At 34.3% G+C, this 27,539-nt stretch overlaps 1 protein-coding gene across 1 annotated transcript in view; it reads left to right on the top strand.

The window, feature by feature from the left end:
- The first annotated feature begins 16,693 nt into the window (after positions 1 to 16,693).
- Positions 16,694 to 27,539, top strand: part of LOC111055572 (serine/threonine-protein kinase 32A) — a 63,385-nt gene continuing 52,539 nt past the window's right edge. Inside the window, exon 1 of the mRNA XM_039444697.1 lies at positions 16,694 to 16,767. The gene's annotated coding sequence lies outside the window, so the exon portion shown is untranslated. The remainder of the gene's footprint in view (positions 16,768 to 27,539) is intronic.

The raw sequence follows: 27,539 nt of genomic DNA, 5'->3' as shown, positions 1-27,539 counted from the left end.
TCCTTGATTCTGACTAAAAATTGTGATTAAAGATTGATCGAATTGATGATTAGAGATTTTTAAAATCGAATGATCACTTCTGTCTTCTACAGTTCTTTCAACAAGCAGTTGAAATCAGTATAAATGGAAAATTTAAAATCCTTCTTTAAAACTATTGTCACTCACTGTGCACCAACATCATCACCAGAACTATACACTATAAATAAAGTGCCTACAAGGGCTAGTTGATCATTTTTTGTGTAGTTGAGAAGTTGATATTGTGGTAATTATTCATATTGAATGAAAAAGACTAAGAAATTGTCAAAAACCACAGATTTATTGATACTTAGAAAGACTCTGTTTATCAGAGATTGACAATGGTGTAATAACCGAAACCGGTCTTTCTAAGTATCAATAAATCTGTGGTTTCTGACAATTTCTTAGTCTTTTTCATTCAAGCTAGTTGATCATTAATGGGAATAGAGAGACAAGTCTGGTGATTGTAGGGAAAAACAACCAAGTTGAATTAATAACTTGATTCCCATTTATTACATGATTAAAATTCAGATGCATTATCACAGAAGGTGTATACGATTGGTATCAGTGAATTTCTAACACAGAAGGTAATCAAAATTACTAGGAAAGGGAAAAGAGAAAAGAACTTTGAGAAAGGGTTGGAAGATCCTCTCTGTTGTGATGGAAAATTCCAAGGAGTAAACAGCTTGTTCACTCCAATTGAATTATCGGGCGTTAAGAATAGAACTTTTTAGATAAGTTTGATTGATGAAATGGTACAACTGCATGTCCAATTCGGTTCACTTTGAAGGAATGGTTGGCAGCTCTAACTTTTATGTCCACATTCACTTGTATTTAAAAACATTGAGTTGAAAACATGAAATAATTGAAAATTAAAGAATATTATATTTCGCACCTAGAGCAGAAAATGAGATTTTTCCGGCTCTCAATCTTTTCAAGAAAAGGTTGAGAGCCGGAAAAACATTTTTGCCCGTGGTGCGAACGCTATTTTTCGCCATACACAAAAATAAACAATATATATATATATGAGAATAGTTGTTTACTAAGCACTTCCGAGTATTTTTATTTTTTATTCTGATTTGACTAAATAACCTAAAAGATGATGTTCAATCATGTGGGAGGTTGAGTTTATACTTTTTTATTCTTTCAAATGACAATAAGATGATATTATTAGTCTATAAATGTTTTAATTATTGAATAATGAACACAAATAATGAAAAGTTTTTTGATCAGCTGTTTTTTGATTACCTTTCTTAGTTCCATGTTAGCGGCTGGAAAGGGTACTCTTTCCGGCCTAGGCCGGAAAGAAACCTGTTCTGGCGTCAGACGAGAGCCGTCTGCAATGTCTTTCAGATCTACGTAGGGACTGGAAAACAGCTGCTTTCTGTGCAGTGTGGCGAAAGATGAATATCTAACAGGTTTTTCAGAACTCCTTGAACCAGAGTATTATAAAGAACATTTAATAGAGCGGCGACAAACTGAGGATTATTCAGGAGTAATTATGACTTATTGATTCAACTGGTTGAGGATTGAAAAAATAATCAGGAGGAACAAGCGGTACAGCGAAGCAAAAAAGAGGGAAGTTACGATTTTTATTCGAACTTACAGCATTTTATGTGGTGATTGGGAATAAGGGTGGGGGAAATTGGAAGAGCAGGAAAAATTACAATAAGGAAAAAATAGAAGGGAGAAGAACAAGATGATGATTGTGAGAGAGAGTAAGACCGCACTTTGTAACGGCCAATTTGCAGCGGTTTTCTGGGCCACTGCTTCTTTATTCCGCTTCTCATCTCATCCTTATCTTTTTCCTTCTCCTCCCCCTCGATCTCTCCCACCCCTCCCTTCATCGACATCGTTTACAGTCGTCTTTCAGCTTCCAAATTGGATCAAAGAGACCGTTACCGAAGAGCAATTCTTTCCCTAAATACCCAGCGCAGACCCAGACCCACTTTCTGAAAAAAAGAAGCCCACAAAGTTTTATGTCGGTCGACCACTCACTTTACAGCAAGCTAATGGCGGTAATCTTTAAAGGTAAGGGAAAATGGAATACGGGAGAAATGAAGATTAAGGACACGGAAATAAATAATAACGAGGGTAGAATAAAAATGAAGAAGGAAAACGTGGGAATCGGAAAAGAGAGACTGATTGATTGATTGATTGAGTACTTTATTTATGTAGATTACAATATATATTGGCTTATACACTTATATACAATAGCTTACAATACAGCAAAATTATAGATGAATTTACATAATATAGACTAAGAAAATAATTATTGAACTGTATATGGTATGAAAAAGCAAATTGTAATATAATAACTATAGATAATTATATTGTTATGCATCTACATAAATTGGCGGAGCTTTGGACATATCAATGTCCATTCTTCAGAAAGAATATTAAAAATATCCTAATATATACCAGAGACCAGTTACCAGAGACCAGATACCAGAGACCATATACCAGAGACCAGAGAAGAAGAGAGGAGAAGAGATGAATATTATCAACTCTAACATGTTATGAATCATTACATCAAGGTGGGAGCGATTATGACAAAGAATAAAAAGAAGGGAAATGAGTGATAATAAGATAAAGGAAGAAGTGAAGAGCGACAGTTGAAGTACGAAGAAGAAAAAGGTAAATAATATTATAGTAGAAGCGGGGCAAGTGAGAATCGTCACAAATTGGTAAGTTAAGCAAACGTTGAATACGTGAGACGAAAAAAACTTGGAGAAGAAATCGAAATTGATATTTATTTGCAAAGGGAAAGGCGATACCGAAGAGCAAAAGGAAGAAGAAGAAGAAGAAGAAGAAGAAGAAGAAGAAGAAGAAGAAGAGAAGAAGAAGAAGAAGAAGAAGAAGAAGAAGAAGAAGAAGAAGAAGAAGAAGAAGAAGAAGAAGAAGAAGAAGAAGAAGAAGAAGAAGAAGAAGAAGAAGAAGAAGAAGAAGAAGAAGAAGAAGAAGAAAAGTTATGCTGAGGAAGAAGCAATTGAATTAAGATTATGAAAAGAGGAATAGGATAATAGAAGAAGATAGATGGAAGTTACGATTTTTATTCGAACTTACAGCATTTTATGTGGTGATTGGGAATAAGGGTGGGGGAAATTGGAAGAGCAGGAAAAATTACAATAAGGAAAAAATAGAAGGGAGAAGAACAAGATGATGATTGTGAGAGAGAGTAAGACCGCACTTTGTAACGGCCAATTTGCAGCGGTTTTCTGGGCCACTGCTTCTTTATTCCGCTTCTCATCTCATCCTTATCTTTTTCCTTCTCCTCCCCCTCGATCTCTCCCACCCCTCCCTTCATCGACATCGTTTACAGTCGTCTTTCAGCTTCCAAATTGGATCAGAGAGACCGTTACCGAAGAGCAATTCTTTCCCTAAATACCCAGCGCAGACCCAGACCCACTTTCTGAAAAAAAGAAGCCCACAAAGTTTTATGTCGGTCGACCACTCACTATACAGCAAGCTAATGGCGGTAATCTTTAAAGGTAAGGGAAAATGGAATACGAGAGAAATGAAGATTAAGGACACGGAAATAAATAATAACGAGGGTAGAATAAAAATGAAGGAGGAAAAAGTGGGAATCGGAAAAGAGAGATTGATTGATTGAGTACTTTATTTATGTAGATTACAATATATACTGGCTTATACACTTATATACAATAGCTTACAATACAGCAAAATTATAGATGAATTTACATAATATAGACTAAGGAAATAATTATTGAACTGTATATGATATGAAAAAGCAAATTGTAATATAATAACTATAGATAATTATATTGTTATGAATCTACATGAATTGGCGGAGCTTTGGACATATCAATGTCCATTCTTCGGAAAGAATATTAAAAATATCCTAATATATACCAGAGACCAGTTACCAGAGACCATATACCGGAGACTAGAGAAGAAGAGAGGAGAAGAGATGAATATTATCAACTTCAACATGTTATGAATCATTACATCAAGGTGGGAGCGGTATGACAAAGAATAAAAAGAAGGAGAATGAGTGATAATAAGATGAAGGAAGAAGTGAAGAGCGATAGTTCAAGTACGAAGAAGAAAAAGTAAATTAGAGTAGAAGCGGGACAGGTGAGAATCGTCACAACGTGGTAAGTTAAGCGAACGTTGAATACGTGAGACGAAAAAAAACTTTGAGAAGAAATCGAAATTGATATTCATTTGCAAAGAGAAAGGCGATAACGAAGAGCAAAAGGTAGAAGAAGAAGAAGAAGAAGAAGAGAAGAAGAAGAAGAAGAAGAAAAGTTATGCTGAGGAAGAAGCAATTAAATAAAGATTATGAAAAGAGGAATAGGATAATTAAAGAAGATAGATGGAAGGATTAAGTTGATGGAGAAAAGACATGGGTAGAAATAAAAAAGTAGCGCAAAGGAGTGGACAGAAGAAGAAGTAAGACGAAGCAAACAATAATTAAGATAAAAATAAGATAGAGAAGAAACTAAAGAAATGAAATAAGAACATGAATTATTGCCAGCAGGGTGTATCGTTTCCCCGCTGCTGTGAAATAAACAGTACTTTGGTGGTGACTGTGGCCAGAACTAGTAAATAATGGAGAGGAGAGAGCTACAAGAGAGGAGAGAGCTTTTACCACCCATCGAATCCCTGAGGACCTCCTACGACCTTCTCCCCCCTCCCTTCCAGTCACACCAACTCATACTGAAAACCAACAACCAGAGAGACAGCACTTATTAATATAAAGTAGAACCTCAATATAAGAAATTTCTAATCTCACAATCACAAGCTTTACTCATTAAACCTGTACAACCATTAATATTAAATGTAAATCCATGAATTACTTGAGAAAGCATAATTTGAAACATACTATTCTTTAAGTGATGGAAAAGATTCTCATATAAATCTTTATGAGAAGTTTTCTAAATTGTTCAACATACTAATATCGAATCAGAGACGAAAGTTATCATACGTCTTTGATGTATCGAAATTAACGTTGAATACCATCACATATCATTACAGTAATAAGTCAGAAACAATTTCTTAGTATAGCAATAGATCAGATATCTTACATTATATATTTATTTATTCATCATTTACAATCAACTTAAGGACAAAGAAACAGACTACAGTCCAAAACTTCTTTTCATCCCAATTTCATAAAATAAATTGTCTAAATAAAGGTTATGTGCGACTTTTCAATTCTTCACTAACTTCTTCCACATTGAAACAAAGCACAAACACTTGAACAATTTATTTTGAATTTAGAAAGATTAAGATCCGAATTGATAACAAAATTCCTTCTACTTATCACTCGAAACTGTAAAATAAATATTAATTTGATATATTTTGTTCAGAAAATTAAAACAATCTTCTCCACTAGAAGCACAGCTGATATTCTATTATTCATTTGAAATTTATTGTGTTGGTGTACCATACATTATTCATTTGAAATTCATGGTGTCGGTGATGACTGTCCTTGTTCTTCTCTCTTCGGACATGAGAAACAGTGGATAAAAAGTACGACAGAAAAGGAAAGAGAAGATAGTGAGAATAAGAAGAAAGAACTAGCTAGCAAGAGGAAACGAAAGTGCTACTACAGGTTTGCGGTAATGAGAGCTGTACAAATAACAAGAGAAGAATGCCCGGAGGAAGAATTTCATGTCTCACCAACTTTGTTTCTTTCTTCTTTCCTCCGTCTTTCTCCTTCTTACCCAGTTCCCCTCTCCATCTACATTGTGAGGAGTCTCTCAGCACACATCTTGAGGCTTGTAATTGGAAATGTTTCAAGTGCCTCTGATGAGAGTTGGAAAAAACAGACAAGAGCAATCTGTGAGACATCTTTTTGGTACCTGAAACCTCTTCTGACCTCCTCTGGAGGTTTATATATGAGATTTTAAATATGAGATTCTCCCATATTTAACACAGCGGGATCTGATTCGACTATTTGAATTGGTTTGTTTTTCAGATTGATTCCTACAATGATGCAGGTTTGATGCTTAATGATATCGGACCTTCCAATATTTGTACAGAATCAGAATGATATAAATAATAAAAATATTGAATTGTACAGAATTTGAAGGAACCAAATTCAAATTCTGTACAATTCTAGAACCAAATTCAAGGAATCAAATTCTGTATAATTCAATCCAATATTTATATTACTAATTATTATTTTTTTAATAACACTACCAAACATTATTAATTAATACATGAATAGAGTGTCTGTCTCATAAAGAACGTAACATTTTAATTGTTAATTGAATAACTATTCACTTGAAATTCTACAATATTTTCACAATTTATTATCAATATGAAATTCCGCTATTGACCGCATAAGATGCACTTTTCATAGTTATGAAAATATTGTAGAGTATCCAGTGGATAATGGTTCAGTTACCAATTAGAATGTTGCGTTCTATGGTACACTCCATATACACCTGAATGATCCATTATTCAGTTAAGAAAAACATTATTTTATATATTTCAATAAACAATAGATTTAAAACAAAAGCTTTCAACAATAATTTTTCATGTGGCAATCACAATATTTAAAAACAGAAACAGAAATGTCCTTACGATTTTGGCGTAGCCAGAAACTCAAAATAATGATGCACATAATTATGATCAATTCACAAAGAATCTGCCCCTGATTACAAGAAACTCTACCTGTTAGTTATAGAATAAAAACCTACTTCCTCTCCAGAGCTAGATAAATATTGATGACTGAAAATGGTATATTCCTCCATCCACTTCGTATTTGCCCAAGAGGTGAATTACTCTGTTATTCGGAGGATAGAATACAAGAAGCTTGCTATGATGTAATGCCTTTTTTCTTTCTAAGGCTCTTATTCACATAAGTTCCACGCTTAACATTCAATTATCAATAAATTATTGCGATCGTAGTAGAACTTCCATAATTCGAATCAATTGAGACCAGACCCAGACCAGATATATTTCAATATTTAATCGGAATATTCGGATTATATGAGTATTAACAAAAAATGGGAAATTTATAACAATATCTAGCGCATGGCTTCTCATATTCCAGCCTCCCCAAAAATATTGTTTACAATATTACTGTTTCATATTTTTATTGTTTTTTGGTAATAAAAACCTCCAATGAATATAATTATTGTATTATTTACTTCAATTATAACCGGTTGGATACTTCACCGTGTAATCAAACTTTGCAAGAGTGTTGATAATTTTTGAACACATATGAAATTCGCGATAATTAGCTGAAATTTTACCTTTTATTCTTCTATAAGCGATTCAGATATAATCGGAGTTGTAGTTTATATGCTGAAATATTTGCTCTTCATTCCTTATTCGAATTCCGGAACAGACTGCGATTCAATATTGTGCGTTGGAGGGTTTGGTCCTCGTTTGTCATTCAGTTAGTGAGTTCTGTGCTCCTCAACTTGCAGAATGCAAATCAATAGCAACAACTCATAGACTGACAAGTTCGGCCCGCTCTGTCCTCAAACTCGCCTTGGAGGCCTCAAGGCTTTACAATAGCTCAACTTATCCCTTCAACTTGTCACAGATGAGTTTCTGCAAATGTATTTGACATTGGCTAACAAACGCTTCCTCTACTTCTTTATCTTTTTCTTCTTCTCCTTCTCTCCTTCTATATTGTTGCTTTCTAGTTTGTTCAACTAAGTTGTCACTTCATTATTTTTGTTTCTCTGTTCAGATCCAAACTTCAACCCCTGAATTCCTTCCAATTTTCTCCTCAAAGCATCTCAATGTTGAAAGTGGTAACGAAGCTTTACGAATAGTCAAGCCATACAAATTCTGTGAGTAGATTGAGAGGAGCCAATCACCAACGTGCTCAAAATATATTGAAGACACGCCCACAAACCTAACCTCTTGTGATTGGTTGTTGTTCATAATGTATATAACTTTGGTGATCATCTAATCAATGATTGATTGCCTTTATTAAGGGCGGAGTTAGGACTCCAGGCCCTCTCTGCAACTCAACCCTGATATAATAATAACGGATAACGGTAGTTACCACTTTGTAAAAAGTACCCCTTTTCTTCTCCTCATCTGGTTCTTTTTTCTCCTTATCTCACTCTCATACTTCTCTCTTTCTCTTTTTGTTTTTGTCTACTTAACTGTCGACTCTCTATCTCACTTTTCCTGATCTATATCTCCATGAGAATATAATAGAATAGAAAGGATGCTTTATCATTAGAGTTACCAAAATACGACTTAAATACAGACACATTTGTTGTAAGTGGTAAGAAACCTTTACGTAAAGTCAATAATATCAATTTTTCATTTACGGCTTTATTAGACAATCGCCAGTCGCTATCTCTCCATGATAATTCCCCTTCTGATTCTTGCAAGATTTAGATAGAAATTCCCCATCTATCTCTGCATCTTCCGACTTTTCATCGTTCTCCGACTGTTTTCTCCTCTCCTCCCATTTGCAATGTTTTCGGTAGCTCTAATGCTCCACCGACATAAATTTCCTTCTCCTCTCCATATGAATAGGAACAGAGAGAGGAATTGAGTAATAGAGAGTATTGGATGACACGTCGAAACAAATTACAAGCAATTCTTCCACTGAAGAAAATAAACTATAATTTCCTTTTGGGTTCACAAGAGTTACGGAAGAACCCAATATTGTCTGACATTTCAATCCATCGTGAATGGCGGGCGATGAGTAATAATTGTAGAAGAATGCGAATCCGATTTGTCCCAAGTGACAAAATGAAGCATGCATCATTCCAGTGGATCTTGGAGCAAGGAATTTCGAGTGTAGATTCCTAGATGACAGATTCCAGATGAAAGTTGTCCCCATTTTCGAATTATATAAAAATCTATAGACTATCGACTTGACAAATTCTAAATAAATCTTTCCCATAAGCATCATTCAATATATTCATGACGTCATAAGTATGTGTGCGGAAAATGTTTCCACCTAGGAAATGTGATTGAAACACCCATCAATCTAAATAGCTACTAGACAACACTGAACTCACAAGGAGGTTGAAGAGAACAAAGCGCTTCGAGTTGGTGTATAGTGAGGTTCACGTTATAATGGCAGTGAAGAAAGATAGGAGAAAAACGTTGCCAAGTCTCTCAATTTTGCCACTGATTGTACACAGCTGTTACTCAATTCATCCCATTAAATTTGATCTAATAATAATTATCATTTCCATGATAAAATAATCAATTAGATTTCAAATTAATCAAGAAAATATATTTTTTCATAATTTGATTCAAAAATTTGCTTCCATAACTAAGATCAGATTTTTATATTTACACAAACCTGAAATGGCAGCTAATTTAAAAAGCTGTGATACACCGATCTGAATTTCAAAACAACAGAAATTAAAGTATTTGGTAGATATTCTATTCCAATTTCTTTTTTAATTAATAGAAAAATAGAAATCATTTTTAAAATAAGTAATTTCAATGGAAATAGTTCTGAAATAACCTTTCAATATTATTTATACCGGTACGAGTTGGTCTAACCTAAACGTGTAGGCTAACTGAAGCATGGATGAAGTCTAGGATGGTTAGGTTATCAACTTTTAAAATGTCATTTCAGGTATTTTTATTTGTGCTTCTCATACGGTAATGTCTAAAAATGATTTCATTGTTTCAAAAATACATTTTAAATCAATTATACGACTTGGGTACCAAAGTATTTTGATAGAATGAAGAAAAAAAAATTTGGCTGAGTTACTTTTGTACAGTCACTGTCGAAAGTAAAAATAAAATATTCTGGCAAACTGACAACATTGCAAAGCTAGAGAGAGATAGCGCTATCTGTTTTGTTGTATGATAGAAAAAGACAGGAACAGTATTGTCAATCGTACACTGCCATTATAACGTGGACCTCACTTTAGTGCTAGTGGAGTGAAAAAAGTATATTGAATAAAAGTGTAGTGAAATAATAAATGGGAACTGTAGGCTTCACTGAACATTTTGGCAATAAAAATTAATTCAGGTTAAGAAATAACAGAAAAAAATTAATGGTTAGTCCTAGTGACTAGTTTTAATAGAAATAACAAAAAAATATATAGATAGAACTCACTTTTTCTCCTCACAAATGAATAATTTCAAAGTTAAGATTCTGAAGTGAAAGTTGTCTCAATATTTATGGAACTATAACGGGAATCTATGAACTTTCAATCTAGAAATGATGTAGAAATCTTTCTGCTCGATCTAGAAATAATGTATTAGAGCTTAGAGGATATCATTGATTTGACCCCTCTGTCAATTCATTCAAATCCCGGCTATGTATTCATTTGTTGAGGGAAAACTATGAACTTCATTGAATCATGAGATCTTCTCACTCTCATTTATTATTCCTTTTCATCGCATTTGTGTAAGTTTCTTTATTATTATTATTATTATTATTATTATTATTATTATTATTATTATATATTTTATTTTTATATTTATTCATAAAAATTCAGGTTAAATTTGTTCTTGATATTGTATAAATATATCAAGTACTATAACTTTCACTCATCTGTAGCTATAAGACCATTTTGTCACTCACTTTGCATTCATCATTATAGAAGCTTTGTTCTAATGGCTAAAGCTTAGAAACAATATTGACAAATTATCAAATAAATCATTTGAATCTCTACTAGTATAATACATTATCGAGAACCAACTCAATGTTATGAACTTGAAAACTGTGAAAAAGTATATACGCATATCCTGAAACTCCTCTCATTACGAAAAGTTAGTTGCGCTGTGATATGGGTGAAACAAGGCGCAGTGTAGGCCACCCGCCTTGCATTGGAAAGACTGCAAGCAGCACTGAAGAGAGCATTGCTGTGTAGGGGGAGTTGTGGGCTGATGAAGGGGGTGGAAAGCAGTGTCAAGCGTCAAGTGCTCTCCTCAGCCGAACAAGGACAGAAAAACACACAGATACAAGTGGATGGAGCGAGACAGAAGCAGCTGTTCATTCCACGGCTTTACTCCCTCTATTGTCGAGTGCCGGGCAGAACGTTTCATTACAACTTCCATGATGTGAAATATTCCATACACTTCAAACAATGCTTCCCCACCTCCATTTCAATTGAATTCATTATTATTCATATACATTCGAATAACAATTATCAACAATATTATTGTATTAATTCGATATATAAACGTTTCCAATAACATTGGTGAAATTCGTTCTGTTCGTTTCAAAAGCTATACCAAGTATTCCCCGAAAAAATTACTGACAGAATATGTTACTGTTGTAAAATATGCTATGTCAGCCTACTTTGCAAAAGCAAGACCTTCCAAAATTAAAGGAAAAACGAACAGAGAGTGAGAGACAAGTAACAGTCAGTGAAAGATAAAAAGTTAATCAAGAACAATAGAAAGTTGATTATATCATAGAATAACCAATCTAATAGCCATTCCGAGTGATTATCTCCAATTCAAGAAAAATTTACTCCACAAAGTACACTGGGCTGTACAATTATCACTGATCTTTAGAAAGAAACTTTCAACCTTTGATTGTAATCGGTAGCTAGTTTTGAAACAATGTCTCAGATTAATTGGCAAACTATTGTAAAATTATTTTCTGATTGTAGATGAGAAGTAATGTTATTGAAACTTCCTACTACTGAAGTATCAAGTGCTCTCGGATCAAGGCTTGGAAGTCAACCGTAAGTCATATTAAATCCGATATCTAAACTGGAACCTATAGTTTACTGAGAAAAAGAACTGAGTCGATTGAGGTTGAATAGGTTTTACTCCTCTCTAATAATATTAAACACTTTGGAAAACTCACCAACTGGAGAACCAATTAGGTATTCCGCATACTGGCTTCCTGGTGGATATCAATGACATCTCAATAAAACCATCTTGAAGCAGATTACTGATAAATCCCTTGACTTTGAAATTGAGTGAGACTTCAGTTATTGAGTATCACTTGAAAATAACATTATAATAATGCTAGTTTCACTCCAGCTAAGTAAGTTTCCAGCATAGCGTAACACAGTAATTGAACGATATTAATTTGAAATGTGAATAAAGTGGAGTTGTAGCAAGAGAGGAGAGGTTTGACTTTGAGTGAAGTTTGAGGCTTATCAGTGGAGTGTCTTGCCTTCAATAATTCGCGGAAATGTAGATGAATCCCTCACAAAGGACGGAGAGTCCTTCTGCACTGAGCTCACGTTTCGAGTTGCCTGTAGATGAAGGGAGGAAATCTGATAAGGAGGGTGTGACATGAAAGGAGGCTCTTGCAACCTGATAGAATGAAGAAGGGCCTCTTTGCTTGTTGTGAATATGTCGTACTCGTATGTTAGTTTATCGGGCGTGAGATGTACTGCGAATACCCTTCCATGCTGTACGGCGTGTGTGAGTGAGATGCTGGTCTACTAATGGAATTAGAATACGATTTTTCACGGTTCGAGATCTTTTTTACAAATTGCTTCTTCTTCAAATTTCTTTCACTTCTACTCCGTTATCGTCTTTCTCTTTTGCTACTTTTTATCCTCTACTTGTTCTTCTCTCTTAATTCACTCACATCAGTAACAGTGAGAATATAATTCCCACGAGTTCTAATAGGAGTATTTTCATTCAGCCCGAGTGAGTATGAATAACCCCATTATAACTCATGGTAATTATATTTTCACTGTCACTGTTGTGTGCGAATCCAGCTCTATTCTCTTTATCTCACGCCTTTTTACATCTTCTAATCTTTTTTACCGCATGATGAGAAGCTGTTGCTTATATTCTTAATCCTTGTTGAGAACTTTATCGATTCTCTAGAGCTCCAAATTTTCTATATTGAAGACATTAGAAATTTCATTTCTAGTCGGCTCAGTCGAGCGGTCAAATTGATGGCTCAAGTTATGTAACCAACCTTATTTGAGATTACTCAAATAAAGCTGCTTAGCACAATAGGAAGCAATGCTGGTCATGAGTGCCAGTGAATTTCGGCAATCTTGGTTGAAAGAAAAGAATATAACCAACGTCCAATTGAATCTTATATTTTTTTATAATAAGAAATCAAAACTTACTTGAATAACCACTTTTAAAAGAATTGAGTTAGGTATATAATTTTGCAATTTAGAATAATTAACAAAGTCTATATGAAAACGGGTTTAAAAATATCCGGGTGATATACGAAGTTGATTCATTATAAAATTCTATGGGCTTGGCTGAATTCCTGACAAAATGTTGAATGAAATGTTCTGCTTACCGCACTGATTGTAGATTGAAAAATAACTTGTTATAATTAATACTTATATTCTTTGTTTCATGTCATGGTGTATTTTCTTAGTCTAGTATCATTTTGTTGAAGTAACATCGGTTTCAAAGATTGGCTTCATCCATAATTCGTATTTTAAAAATCCATGTGAAATATTTGAAGTACGGTAAATAAAAGAACCTGTTAGGAACAAAATAAATAGGATAAAATTCTAATTGATTCCAGTAATTAATCAGGTGTTAACCAGAGTGGTCAACTAGCAAAATTGAACAGATAAGTAATCAAAATAATCAAGTTGGAACATTACAGAAATAACAGAATCAAGAAGATGAATATATTTATGACAAATCATAAATAATTTAGAGTAATGAAGATTAACAAATTTTTAAGAAAAACAGTCCAAATCAACTAAAAGGTTACCAGAAATAAATTAAATAGCATAAGGCTTAAATCAGTTCCACATGTGGTTGGTACAAGATGATTTACAATAAAACAGAATTATTATACTGGAATTGATGGAAATTTTACCAAGAAAAACAATAAAAGAGAATGGAAACTAAGTTTCAATAATATGAGAAAAATATAAAAGGAAATCTCGAAAGAATCGTCCAAAATAAGAAGAAAGAAAATAAAATGAGCAATTAATAAATTTTTGGTTCAGTTATAAATTCAGGCCTGGTGGGATCTTACCGCAAGGGACTCTCAATCGAAAAAGCCATATAGATATTCTCCCAGTTAGATTTTTGAAAAATTTTAAGGGAAATTCGAATAACGGAATGAAATCAATCCTTCTACTACTAATTTTATCTTTTCGTCCACTATTTTTAATCAATCTTAATTTTCTCCACTCAATGAAATCATCAATTATTATTAAATTTGAAATGTTCCTACATCATTACTTTTAGATGGAACTCACATTCCTATCGATGTGGAGAATTTCAAAAGCAACTATTCTACAATTGCACAAGATTTTAACACGTGCTGTTCGCAGCACTCATGACATGATGATGTGATGAGATGAGTAAATGAATCTCCTGTGAGATTCTCATTCCCACTGATACTATTTTTCGATCTAGTTCAACTCATTCGAATCAACATTCTTTTTCAACTCCATCCAGTTCAATCAGGACCTATTCATTCTATCAATTGCTGTTCGATGTGATGAAATCAATACAGAAGGGAGGACTCCTAGTAACAGGCGAAATAGAAGTGGATTGTATACAATTTCTGCACTATTGAAGAGTGCAAAGAAACAAATCCCGCCGGACTAATCGACTGTAATGGCATACCTAGCAAACATCCCACTTTGAAATAATAGTTCTTCAGGGGATAGCCATTGCATTGATCGGCTGATTCCATTATGCATCCCCTGGGTGAATCGGAAACTCGGTTTGTGATTGCTTTTCTTTTCGGCTCACTTTACTACGGAAATCTCCATTCGATTTCCGCAGAGGAGGACTCTGTGTTTTTTCCGACAAAATAGTTTCTCGTTTGTTTGTTGTTTCATTGGAACTGGAACTCTTTGAAACTGAAGCTTGACTGAACTGGAGCTCTTTGTGGAACTAGAAAGTAGAACTCAATGAAATCCTGGGAAAAACGCTGACTTTGATTAATTTCAAATAGTATCTGATGTACTATTTGATCTCAACAGATCTGATTTCAGTAACAGAAATCCAACATCGAAAAGGATCACTGATCAGTTGCTTCCACACATTTTTGCATAAATAGATAAATGAATAAATAAATTTTTAGTTTGCTAAATCTAAGTTTGCTAGAATAAGGACTCAATATATGCAGTGCTTCAGAAAATAGCAGTACTCAATTACTGACGCTTTCATTCTCAAATTTTTATCTTGATGATACTCATGATACTATTTTGAACTTTTCGAAAGACTTATACCGTTCTAATCACAAAACTACCCTTACTTTCTACTCTCCAAAATCTTTCCAATTTTCTGTTTCTTCCTCATCAACCCCTCCTCCAGCCACTCCTCTATCCCTTGTTTCAATCCCTACACGAATAGATTCATAAATTACTAATTTTTGCACAAAACCATCCTTATCTACTTTTTCTTCTACGTCCCTGACTCTTCTCCTCCTTCTCCTTCCCCGTCACAGTTTTCTTCTTTCTCTCATACTCAAAAGTTCTCTTTCTTTCATAAGATTCTGTTGAAAGTATCTTGAAAGGATTGTTGCTCTTATGCTTCTACTTATCCCCTCCCTGATTCTTATCCCCATGATTTTATTTCTATAATCTCCTTACTTTACGCTGTTCTTCATCCTTCTGCTATTCCTCCTTTTCCTTCATCTCATCCTCTTCCTTCATCAACTTTCCTCATTTACTCTGATTCATTTTTCCTCTTGTACGTTTTCTTCTTTCTCTACAGTTCTTTCTCCAAATCTATCACGACCACTCTCCTCTGTTACCCCTCTTTCTATCACTCTTCTACCCTTTTGCTCTCTCTCTCTCTCTCTCTTTCTGTCTTTCTCTCTCTCTCTCTCACGTCGTTTCACATTTTTTCCTTCCTTTCGAATCTTTTTTCTTCTCTCCTTCTTCCTATTCCTATTCTCTATCTCTTCATTCCTCCTTCATCTACACTTCTTTATTGTCAACGTTGCTGTGAAAAGTTTCAAGTACAAGACGGATGAGTATGGCTCCAAGTTTTACTTTTTTCATCCTCCTGTCTTCATTGGAGTAGCAAACTTTTAAGTGAGACACGCAGAGCTGATGAAAAAGTCCTTTTTTGACCCTTTCATATATTTATTACGAAGAGGTCGGTGGCAACGTTATATTGTTCAAAGACTATAGTCTTAAGATGGAAGTAAAAAAGATGCCGCTCACAGAAATTAACTTTTTCCTTTTTTAATTTGTTGTGCTTCTCTTTTTCCTTCTACATTGAATGGTTTTTTCTAGTCTCTCTGAGCTCCTTCATCTCATTAATTGACTCCAATGTAATATCTCCGGATTTGATCTGACTTATAAGCTTTGAATGTTATCGAGAAATTGTTCATTCATTCATTTTATGATCTGATCTTACAGAATTCTAATGTAGCTGACAAAAATACTCTGATCTTCAAATAATACAAGTTGAAAATATATTGTAATGTGATAGAATCATACACATATCAACTAGAGTACCAGATTGAAAAATAATATATTTCTTCAGTTCCACTGAAAATATATAGATTATGGGTTAAGTAATTTACTAAAATTGGTACAAATAAGATTTTGTCATCAGAACGAGGCTTCAACTGAAGTAAACCGATGGATGAAAGTTGTGATGAAAAGACGTTCTTGACGTGGAGTCTCGATTTCTTCTGCTGCTGATAAAAGTTTGAAGCCGTAAAGTTTCGGATGCAATTCAATTTTGAAATTAGTTTTGATTCGTAACTTTCGTATTTGGCTGGTTTCTGTCCGTGGAGGACACTACAGGGATTTGCTAGAGCACTCATTCAAAGTTGCACGACAAATTATTCTATAACTTGTCATCAACTTGTTGCGAAAGGTTTTCTTCGGTACATAATTGTTTTTGTGGAACTCTATAAAGGAATTATCTTCTCCAAACTTTTCACTGTAAAATACGGTAAGTTTTGTTTATAAAAGTTCACCTTTCTAATATTTATTACTCATTTATTTATCCAGGGTATAGATTAAGTTTTTATAATATATTTTACAAGGTATTATCAAGTGTTATTTAAAAAAAAACTGATTCTTCTCAATGAGATAACTTCGAAAATGTTGCAACTATTTTATAAGAATGAAAACTTCACTTCATTTTCATCACTCTTATCACACTTTAGTGTTATCACTTCTATTTAATTCGCCAATTTCTTCCGTACAAAGTTTTCGGACTAATGACTATGTATTCTACTCGATGCAATTCTCAGAAACGTTTTCTTTTGAAAGTCTGATTAGAAAAGTAATTGTTTTTTTTCAAAACGTTGTTTCCAAGAGGATTCTCTGTATAAACAGACTATTTTATGGAACTCCAGCGTGTAGCTCCAGCTGTTGTACGATTAATAAATTCTGAGAAGTAAATGCTTCTATTTGAACGAGATTTTTAATGAATACATATTCACATTAACTTTAATGATAAATTATTGTCATTCGGTGTTGGAGCTAATGAAAAGATCTCATGTAGGTATAATCTGACTTGTGGGTGGAAATTTTCAAGTAGAGATTGAAAGAAAAAGCTCACTTTTTACTGATTACTAAACAAATACTAGAATCATTTCAACTGAAAGCGCTCAACCATTATTTTGTCAATTTCTCTTCTTTCTTTAAACAAATAGATCAGATAATAGCAAATGACATAAGAATAACAGCTTTACGAGGCCTTTCAAAGAGAAAAAAGAAAGTTTCTGGCATGAATGGTATGATTTCGTTTATAAGTGGAGAAGCGGACAGAACAATCTTTGTGGGTCTCCGACTTCGAATGTTTTTCATTCAAATGTAAAAAAGATTTTGTAAAATATCTTCCCAGAGTTAAATTTCTGATAAGTAATAGGAGAAACTAAATAGGAGCAGAGACAAATAATCAAATTCTTTACTCCATGCTAGAAGTCAAAAAACCGGAAGATGATTATGAAAACTTTGTCTCCTAAGAAGATTGTCATGTGCTGGTCGGCGAACTTCTAAAAAAGAGATCATCGAGGCTTATGGCATAAAAATACGTCATTTCAATATAATAGAAATTAGAGTATGGAGCAGAGAATAACAAGGAACAAGGATGATTCTTTTGTATTTTTGATGGGGAAAATTGTAATTGACTCTCAAGACTTTTAGGATGTCGTTACTCGAGCTTTCACATTGAAGCTTTATTCCACTCACTTGAAACAACAACTCACGCTGCCTGTTTTATGATTCAACAGGATTGGAGATGACTCCCGTAGATTTCGTGTGTGGAAATGAGAGCTTCCTCATAAAACTCTCAGAAATTATGGCACATGGAAACTTCATAAAATCTAACTTTCCAGTGAGCGAACTGTCATGATCTAAAATTATAGTCTCTATTCCTAAGTCCCAAGTATCAAGTTTTATGGAATTTTATGTGAAAGAGTGAACCATCAGGTTAAAAACTTGAAGGGTAAGCGATGTAAGAAAACGATTCGAGATAGATATCCGTATCTTTCATGGTATAAAACTCCTATAATACATTCTTCGTTGACTTATCTATGCTTCAATGCTTGAGTTGATTACTGTAGCTCTTTAGCTCACTAAAAAAATCACAAAAGAGAAGTTTGTTTTCAAATTATCGTCTTGTACTCGGGTAAAACTCAGCTCTCACCTTTACACATTGATGGTGGAATCTAGTTCTCAATTAGACATCGCAATTGGCAAAAATATGTATTGACATTTATTTATTCATTCATTTGTTAATACAATTAAATTAATTATGTACTGACATGGACAATTGTACAATTCGATTCGTAAGATACAGTTGACTCGTGATTGGTAATTTGGACATGATTACCGCTCTACCAACAACGTTTCAAATCAATGGCAGGCGTTCATGTCCTTGACCAATAGCGGTACTCGCCTACTAGTATAAATTTTGGTGCACTTTTATTCAGTTTTAATTTATCAGAGATTGAAAATGATGTAACAATCGAAGCCGGTCTTTCTACTTTTAATAAAATCTGTGTTTTTTACGATTTCTTAGTCTTTTCATTTAACATTTCAAATCGCTTTAATCACATCAATGGTGAGATGTCACAGCAGCTTCTCTTTGTCTCAGATACAGAGTAACGGCCAGCAACGGTCACAGTTATCACATAGTTATTCAAAAGAATTCTTTGAGTATCTATAGTGAGGTCCATGTTATAATGGCAGGGTGTGATTTGCAATGGTGTTGCTATCCTTGTGTATCATCACAGATAAAATAAGTCCTATATGTCCTGTAATAGTCCTATAATAGTCCTGGTATCATTCAACAAAGCAGATGGCGCTATAGTGAGATCCACGTTATAATGACAGTGGATAAAGATGGGAGAACAGCGTTGCCGATTCTCTGCCTTGATTAATTATCTTTCTACATTGTCAAAAACAGATTTGGCATCGTTGCGGAGAAAGAAAAGGATAGTACTACCTGCTTTGTCGAATGATAGACAAGGATAGCAACACCAACGTTGATCTCTTTCATGCATTGCAAGGTTGCCACATCGTTTATCAACAATGTAGAAATTCAACTAATTGACAAAATAGGCTTAAGGGTTAGGTTTTATTTAGATTATATTTAATAATGTTTCATAAGGATAGGTTAGGTTTTGTGCTTTGAAATTGCAATATGCTAGAAGGGGCTAGGGTCCAGGTAGAATTATGGTTTTTGATATTTTAAAGGTGAAAAGATAGGTTAGGGGGTTAGGATTTTGCTTTGAAATTGCAATATGCTGGAAGGGATTACGGGTTTCTACAAAGATTTATGTTTATTAATGTTTTAAATATGAAAGGGGAGGTTAGGGTTTAGGTTTTTGCTTTGAAATGACAATATGCTGACTTAGTTATAGTGTTTTTCAACATTAGTTAAATAACAACCGTTATATTTTATTAATTATATTATTGAAAAGTACTTTTACTTTTATTGAATGAAATGATGATATATCGAATTTATTGATAAATCATAATTAGATAATAATATCATCATCAAAATGGAATGACGGCTCCAGTTACGGTGCTCGGTAACCATCATCACAAAGAACGTTACATTCAAAGATCTGACTGAATGGAACGGGAAAAACCGTTACTAACGCTTGCGCGATACGGTGCTGTCTGTGACAGAGAGTGGTTTGTGATGTCACAGCCTTTTATTCCGTTCATTAAGCTTTTCGACCACTACCAGGTTCAAATCGTTAGAATGAATAGTTGATAGTTATTTTGAGTGAATGAAGTTTTATTCTCAATAAGCTTAATACAAGAAAATGTGAAATTTTATAGTTGATAGTTATTTTATGTCGGAGAAAGAGGAACTATTATTAGGTTGAACCGGAAATTGCTATCACCCGTCGACCACTGTTATCTTAGATAATAAGATCTCATTATGTACGAGAAGATGGAAAAACATGCATCAGCTTAGTTTTGAACTGAATATTGAGGGAAATGTGCATTACAGGAATTGAACAGTTTATGAAAACAGAAAGGATATCGTGCCATTGTTGAGAATGGAAACAATATGTGAACATGCGAACAACATTAATAATAATTCGAACAATGAGATAATCAAATAATAATAACTCTTCTATGTGTTGCAAGTATAAGGTAGATGTTCTCTATTTGTCTGAATTTTATATCTCTAATAAATTTCTATGAATTTTGATACAATGAGACTGACTGCCTAATATGAAGAAACAGAAGTTCCAACATCAACAGTTATCACAAAATTTTCACAATCAACATGGATCCTCCAATTCCCTAGAACTCTGAAATTTCAATGTTTTGAAAACATGAAATAATACTCTTTTCTGTGAAGAATACAGCTCACCTAATTCTACGTAAACCCCCGTATATTTCCGATGGCAGAAGGATTACATTGACAACTCACGCATCACTCATTTTCACCAATTGCATTTCCATGGAACACTCACTCATACCATAATCAAAACTGGAGCTGAACAAAATCAGAGCGATCGAAAGTGAAATTTGGCAGAATAAACAGTTAACGGTCGAGTTCACTCGGAAGCAATTTACATTTTATTGCATGACAGGAAGCTGTTTTCCAATACCGATAATATTTCGATAAACGTCCGCAAAAAGATTGATTCTGATATTATTTGTGCAACGTAGTCATTCACACACAACTCCAGTGATTACTGATTGCCAGATGTATAGCATCGAGGCTTACGGACTGCAATAGGAGCTAAATATTCATTAGGGAGCTCTGTTCCGTATGAGGTAATTATCTTTGCAATTCACAAATTACTATCATCAAAATATCCATGCATTTGCGAGGACATTAATTAATTATTCTCCAAACCGAATTTTGATTTATACTTGATAAGCATGTAAATGAGAGAAAGTCACTCTAGCACATAATCCTCATCCACAAGGTGGTTGGTTGTTCAGCCTATTATAAATCGGAATGTAGCTGAAACCTCACTATAACTACGGTACAAATTGTGGGTAGAAGAGATGATAGATAATAGAATAGCACAAGCCAGCCAGTTCTAACAGTAATTGACTTAGTTAGAGAGAACAGACTGACTGGCTTGTAATAAAGCTACCACCGATTCCTACCCTTCATCCACTCTATACATTCATCATTTCTATGGAAAGATAGCAGCACTGTACAACTACGCCTGTACGCTTCTTCCATCGGTAATGAATGGATAGTGGTAGCTTTCAATATGCAGTGTTGGCCCACAACATCATTCGCCCTTTGAAATTGAGATTAGTCTTCTTGTTCACAGTCAAAGGCGAAAATATAGGGGCCGGCGAACATTCCATCGCTATAAATAGACGACGGGATCACCACATCTACAAATTAAGCTTGTAATCCAATAGGCTTAGCAATGTGGAATACTCCCAGAGAACCAACTTCAATCAACTGAGAACCACTGATATCTATGATGTCCATTATATCCTTATGAACATCCACAAGAACAAACTATATGAATACATCAATGGTGACTGGATATGCAATGAAATGTTGAAATATGTCAGTGAAACCAGAATGGCATGGTTATTTGAATGGGATTGAAATATGAAAATTTGTAAATGGAACATTGAACATCCGGAATTGGAATATCCACTATCATAATGGGAATAATGGACATTACTATTGTATTGATATTTCAGGCATCATGAAATTATATTTTGTAGTGAAAATGTAACCACCACTTTTCATTCTCATTTGTATACAAATTTCATTCAATTCAATCAACTTTGTCATCACCAATTCCATCTTTGACCGTTGTTTGTCAGAAATCATTAATTTGTAGGTTTTGTGATTTACGCATTCTCTAACAGGGATATCTACGGCCTCTTCAAGCAATATTATCGGCTAATCGGTTTTGAACATCGCAATAGCTATTTCAATAAATGGATTCAAACACCGCTGAGATGTTGAGAATTTGAGTTATAATTTGAAGTTCATATTTTGTGAAGTGAATGAATCTGTCATTCACTGAATTTTTTTAGAAATTCACTTTTTATCAAAGAATTTCTCAACAATAAAAGCAAACGGTAGAGCGAACCTTTTTGTAAAGAAAATCTAGTCCATAAAGCCATAAAGCTCTCTGTAGGTGATTATCAAAGAGGTCACTAGGTATAAATCTAGTTTTTTTACAAATGTATTTCACAATAATTTCCAGTTTTACTCTAAGATATGATAATCACACGCGAAGGAAGACTCTAGTGTATACAATATTCTATTAGCTTGTTATCAATCTGTATTGCAAATGAACTAAAATAGACTATGAAGCCAATATCGAAATTAAATTTATTTGCCAATCATTAAGGATGGAGTTAGGACTCTAGGACCTCTCTGCCGTGAAACTCTTCACATTTATTGAGGAAAAATATTACAAGATCAAAGCTAACATTGAGCAAATGGAAATCAATAATCAAAAGAGAGTATTTTTAAATGTAGAATATTATTCATAGAATTAATAAGTGATATTGATAGATCAGTAGGAGTGAGGATAGCCTGTTACTTATCTCCGTTTTTTAGTTACAGTCTGAAATCACTATCTTTTTAAAATGTTAATTTACTTGAATAGAGTCTCTTAATATTGAACAAAAACTTAAGTAAGGAGTAGCAAAACAAAGAAAAAATCATCATTATCTACTTCTTGTTTGTATAGAATTCCCTCGTGACGATATTCATTTTTCAAAGTATACCATCATCAAGCAACTTTGTAATATTTTGCCTGCGATAGAAGGATAAAAGCATTCAATAATTCAGATAGTCAATGAAGAGGAAACAAAAGGAGATTTTTCGATTGAGGCTCCATGTTGGTCCAGGTGGGGGATGTAAGTAAGATGAAAAGGTAGCGGAAAAGGAAAAATCTCTTACTCAGCAGAAAAGCTCCTTTCTCATCATTTGTCAGCAAAGAAAATAATGTGGCTGACGGAAGGAGATTGATAAAGTTCGAAATAAAAAGGGGAGCAGATCGAGAAAACAATGGAGTGGGAGAAGAGAGAGTGAGAAAAGAAAAAAAAGAGAAAGAGAGACATAACGATGATGAGAATGCCAATTCAGTCGATTCCATTCTCAGAAAATCATTCTTTATTTTTCTCATCCTCCATCTTTATCTCTCTTCCACTCTTTCTATCTCAATCTCTCTCTTTCTCTCTCTTTATTTCTCATCACCATCTTTTTCTCTGCATTACTTTCACGTTATATTACGGGTCACTTGTTTCCCACTGGGGATTGGAAAAGGGATTGGTGAAACCACTGAAATCACAACACTAGACCTTTCACCTTCCACAATATGGAATCGATAATGAAAGGAGAAGATAGAAATAGTGAAAGCTGGGTGTCAAAGTATGCAACCCAATGAAAATCAACTCAATGAGTGGAGAAAAGAGAAAATGAGTAGGATTGATTGAGTACTTCATTTATGTAGATTAGAATATATACTGACTTATACACTACTTATATACAATAGCTTACAATGCAGCAAAATTAAAGATGATTTTAAATAATATAGACTAAGAAAATAATTATTGGTCTGTTTATGATTAAAAAAAAAGTGTGGAATGACTATAGATAATATTGTTGTGCATCTACAGAAATTGGCGAGCTTTGAACATATCAATGTCCATTCTTCGGAAAGAATATGCAAAATATCCTTCCCACTAACTCTCTACCAAGGATAGGAGTAGCGAAGAACACTAATAAAAAAAGACTAAGTACTGTAGTTGAGGATAACCTATTAATCCAACGTCATTAGATAGACTGTCTACTAACTTTACTATTGATCAATAAGAATGGAGATTTATAAAATAATTTAAACAGACTACATAATGATCATGAGATGAATGTGATAAAGAGTAGGATACACAACTTAGTGTGAAGGATAAGGATGAAATAAAGTTGCTTAAAATACATAAATTACGAATAATCTCGAACCGTCCAATTGTAGAAAAATGACAGAATAAGGTTAAAGGAAACGCTTTGAAATAGGGTGAGAAACCTTTATCCGATGGGAATGAAGGAGTAGATATCAGGAGAAAAACGAGAGGTCGGTGGAGGGAAGACAGAAATGTCAAGATGAAAAAAATCACCATCATTACAATATTTTTTGCCTGTCGAAAGATGGAAGAAGAGCCGCACCACCCTCATCATCCACTTCTAGCCACCATTTATTTCGATCTACATGGTAATACTCAATTTGAATTTGATTTGAATAATACTCGTCAGTCATCCTGCAACCTCTCTCAGCCCCTCCAGCATCAATCAACGACAGCAGTTTCCCTCGCAACCATCTTTGACAACGCATTGTGATGATTGATATGAAAAAAAATAGAATTTCCATAGTTCATGCCTTCTTTATTCCCTTTTCCCAATTTTCAGTAAGGTTCCACGAGTGGAGACAAACGACAAATCAATCACGAGTAAATTTAAGCTTAGGGAGACAGGTTCACCATTATACATTCAACCTCCACCTCCTCCCCAGTCAGTCTTGATTGGATGACTGTTTCCATATTGAGTAACCATGAAATCTAATCATATATGAAAGCTATTACAAAACAATGGCTGTCAATCACGTTTTTATCTTCGATTTACTAACCTTTTCTCTTCCACCATTCGCTACATCCAGCATTCACTATTCATTTTTATAACAGAACAATAGATGTCCATCAATTTTCAGATTGGGATTTGATATCTTCCTTCATCTACTTCTCCTAGTAGGCTAGTCTTTTTTACTTTCCTTGCCCTATTATCATAGGTGAGGAAAGTATTGCTTTCCAAAAAAATGAAGATACCCTAATTTCATGTTTTGTATACGTTTCATTACTTTCCTTGCCCTATTACCATATGTAAGGAAAGTATTGCTTTCCAAAAAAATTCAAGGTACCCTAATTTCATTTTTATACGTTTTCAATTTTTTTCTATACGTTTCAAGGTGCCCTGAGTCCAAAAACATGATTTGTGTGTGTGTGTGTGTGTGTGTGTGTGTGTGTGTGTGTGTGTGTGTTGTGTGTGTGTGTGTGTGTGTGGTGTGGTGTGTGTGTGTGTGTGTGTGTGTGTGTGTGTGTGTGTGGTGGTGTGTGTGTGTGGTGTGTTGTGTGTGTGTGTGTGTGTGTGTGTTGTGTGTGTGTGTGTGTGTGTGTGTGTGTGTGTGTGTGTGTGGTGTGTGTGGTGTGTGTGTTGTGTGTGTGTGTGTGTGTGTGTGTGTGTGTGTGTGTCTGTGAACACGATAACTCCATTCCTAATTAACCGATTGACTTGAAATCAAGGTCCTTATACCATGAGGATCCGACAATAAGAAATTCAATTCAAAATGACGGAAAAAATGGCGGATAATGGCTAAAAAAACTATATTTTTCACGGTTTTCTCGAGAAAGATTTTCTTCAAATTCATACCCTAGATAGCTATTTATAAGCCCTATCAACTGACATAAGTCTCATTTCTGTGAAAATTGCAGGAGCTCCGTAATATTCTTGAGAAGAATGAATTTTGTTAAATTTCTATCACGATTTTCTCAAAAATGATTGACCGATTTTTTTCAAATTCATACCCTGTATAGTTATTTATCAGCTCTATTAACTGGCATGGGTCTCCTCCCTGGGAAACTAACAGGGGGTCCACCCCATCCCTGAGAAATTTACTTTGTAACCTCCTTCTCGTGCGTGAGTTAGGTAGGTAGAGCAGTTTATTCAAAAGAACACATGTCGATATTTTATTTGTAGAACAGCTGTTTTGACAACTTTTGAAAAATCCTCAAATTTCATAATCCAAACAAAGGAAAATGTACTCTGAAAACAATAACAATAATAACAATAGTATTATCATATTTTTAATTATTTAGCCGCCAATCGGCATAATGTTATTCCCCGAAATTATCCTCTTTCAAGAATGAGGCTTATAGATCAATGAGCAAGGAAAGTTGTGTGAGTGTACCACACCAGATTTTGTAATTGACATCCATAATATATATTACCATAATGAACGATGAAGTTTATTTTAGCTCAGGAAATATAAAAACCCTTCATCGACTTCGGAATATCGCTTCAAGCTGGATTCGCACACAACAGTGACATTGAACAGTCAAAATATATTTCTCACGCGTTTTAATTGGACTATTTATACTCACTCAGCCGTGCTAAGTGGGAATAGTCCAATTAGAACTCGTAGGAATTATATTTTCACCAACTGTCACTGTTGTCTGCGAATCCAGCTTCAGAGTTTAGAGAAATAATTATTACAAGATTGTATTTCACATGGTTGTATGGAATTCAGCAATGCAAAATAGAAATTCCAATCGGAAATACAATGTAAAACTTATTTGGGTGAACGTTTTTCTCTTTGTGGGTTCACATAAATCGAATAATTCATTGTTGAAAAATAAATCTCAAATTCTCTGATCTATTGTATAGAGGCTACAATAGCAAAGGAAGAAATTCGTAATTAATGAGTGGAATGCTTCAATTGCTACAGAGGGAAACTGAGAGATACCTGAAGGAGAAACAGAACTAAGACGATTAGCAAAGAAAAACGAACAGAGGAAGAAGGAAAGTTAGGGTAGAACAAAAAAGAGAATGAGGATAAGAGTGAGATAGAGAAGCAGAGGAATTGGTGAAGAAATGCTTAATCAAGATGAATGATTGTCATTGTGTCGGTTGTAAGCGAGGACTGTGTAACATAAGGGCGAAGAGGCAATACGATTGATTGGCTTTGCATTTCTTCAATCGTTTAATTAAATTCGTTCGCAAATCTGTCCGCTCTCTACTCGAACGAACCAAGGATGCTTTCATTCGACGAATTCTTTGCGCCACTCTTCAATCACAGCAACAGAGAGAGAGAGAGAGAGAGAGAGAGAAAAAAAAAAAAAAGTACCTATAAATTGACAATGGGGGTACAGAGCATTCACAAAATTCGGGAAAGGGAAAAGGGAAGAACCATCATCATCAATCCAATAATAAAACACCGTCAATCTTCTCTCTGAGACGAGTTTTTCGTGACAAAGCTCATACCTTACCTTTTTTTCTTGAATAGAAAAGAAAGAAATTACGAATTATAAATCATGAGATTTTGTAGTGGTGGGCTAGCTGATAAATGGAGCTGCTCTTCAATTATAAATCAAGTGCTACGTTTTGTATTTTTTGTCTACAGATTCTAACCACATAAAATGATAAGAAATTTTTTGTTCGGTTTATAATGAATGTAATTCATTCTCATTGTGAATATCATT

This window comes from Nilaparvata lugens, chromosome 1 (genome assembly GCF_014356525.2).
Source record: "Nilaparvata lugens isolate BPH chromosome 1, ASM1435652v1, whole genome shotgun sequence".
NCBI lineage: Eukaryota > Metazoa > Arthropoda > Insecta > Hemiptera > Delphacidae > Nilaparvata > Nilaparvata lugens.
Note: the sequence above shows the minus strand (reverse complement) of the source record. Positions and strands in the feature narration are given on the sequence as shown.